We start from the raw sequence: 1,902 nt of genomic DNA, 5'->3' as shown, positions 1-1,902 counted from the left end.
CACACACACACACACCCCACACGCACACACACACTCCCCCCCCACACACCATGCACACACACACTCTCACACCACACACACACAAAAAATAGAAAAGCACGCATAGACAAAGAAATAAAAATACCGATGTTTCCTGCTCTTCTTCTCAAATCGCTTCTTGCCCCTACCACTCGCGAATCATCTGAAACACTTACGTCGGAATCAGAGTGTGAATATGCCTTCTTGCTCCTCCTTTTATGCCGCAGATCAGCAGAATCATCAGAAGAATCATCATCTAAATGATGGTGACTCCTCCTCCTCCTCTTCTCCTTCCTACACTTCCTATTTCTTCGCATGCGCTTCAATTCCTGCAATTTATGCCTGCGATTTACCTGATTCAGAAAAATGCTTTCAATTCCTTCAAAAGAAAAACAAAAAAGAAATGAAATAGTATTTTCAAGGTAATCCAACTACCCATACTGCTCAAAAGCAACATGAGATCAGAAAGTAAACCAAAATCCTAAATGCTCTAAATACATGGGATGGTTAAAAGAAAAGCAATTAGCACTGGATTAGCTTTGTATTACTAAGGCATTTCAGCAAAAGCCCAAGCGACAAAAACATAAATCACACAAGATGCCTCAACCTTTAACAAATTTAGCATAAAAACTTGTAATGGATTTGATTTACTTCATGAAACTTACCTCTCTTCCAAAAACTTAAAACTAGTGTCTCCTTCCAGTAATAAAATCATTCACTTTCTAAAGAAGACCCACAGGAACAGCTGTGGCATTTATCAAGCAACACCACATATTCAACAACTTATAGGCCTAATATCTTGGTTTGTGCAATAACAAAACCACATTACTAGGAAATTGTTACCACTCAAATATGTATGAAACTGCCCACAAGTACCTGAAGGCAGAAAAATAACAGAAACTTGGCTAGGTGAATGATTAGTTCTTTACCTGATAAACAGTAAGCCTCATGTAAGCACAAGCATGAGTCAAGCATCAGCTACAACATATATAACTGATTAATTATTGCTGAGCAAATGGACCATTCTCCCTCTTCCATGCGAGTACCCAAAAATCAAGGTGATGCTACAGAAACTACCATGTGATTCAAGGGTGAAAATTATTGAGACCGCTATTAGCAGGAAGGAAATCAAAAAGACTAAACACACCAAAGCCAGGGTTCAAAACTACAACATTTTGTAGTGGTCGTTGGCAACCAATACAAGAATTGGTTAGCAAATGATAACCACCCAAGGCATTTATCAGATTTTATCAATCCTCTACTCATTTTCTCTCACTATAACCCATCTAGTAAAGTAAATCAATCTAACACCACTCTTGCTAACGAGATATAATGAAAGGAAAAAAGAAAAGGGACAATGCACTCTCTCATGTCCTGTGATTGCTTTTCGTTTCAATAAATAATCTTTTATATCAGGTAAACAAAAATGAGAATACACATCTATGGAAGCTCATAAAAATGTTACAAAGGACATAAATATACCACAAAGACAGACAATACCCATAATGAGCATAAATTTTTGTGAAAGTATGGTGGCATCCACGAGAAAAAGGGTTGTGAACATAGAAATGAAGACTTAAAAATTGAAGGACAATGACAAATGTAACAAGACGCAGACAGCATTCATTGTCGCAGAAGCTAAAAGCAACACCTCATTTCTTCTATGTTCAAAATGAAAGTAAGATATGTTCTACCGAGACACACACACACACACACACACACACCACACATGCCCACACACACACACACACACCCCACACGCACACACACACACAGACACACACACACCCCACACGCACACACACACACACACCCACACACCACACACACACACACACACACACACACCCCACACCCACACACACACACACACACGCGCACACA

The sequence above is a fragment of the Sesamum indicum genome, linkage group LG8 (assembly GCF_000512975.1).
Source record: "Sesamum indicum cultivar Zhongzhi No. 13 linkage group LG8, S_indicum_v1.0, whole genome shotgun sequence".
Classification (NCBI taxonomy): Eukaryota; Viridiplantae; Streptophyta; class Magnoliopsida; order Lamiales; family Pedaliaceae; genus Sesamum; species Sesamum indicum.
This window is presented reverse-complemented; position numbering follows the sequence as displayed.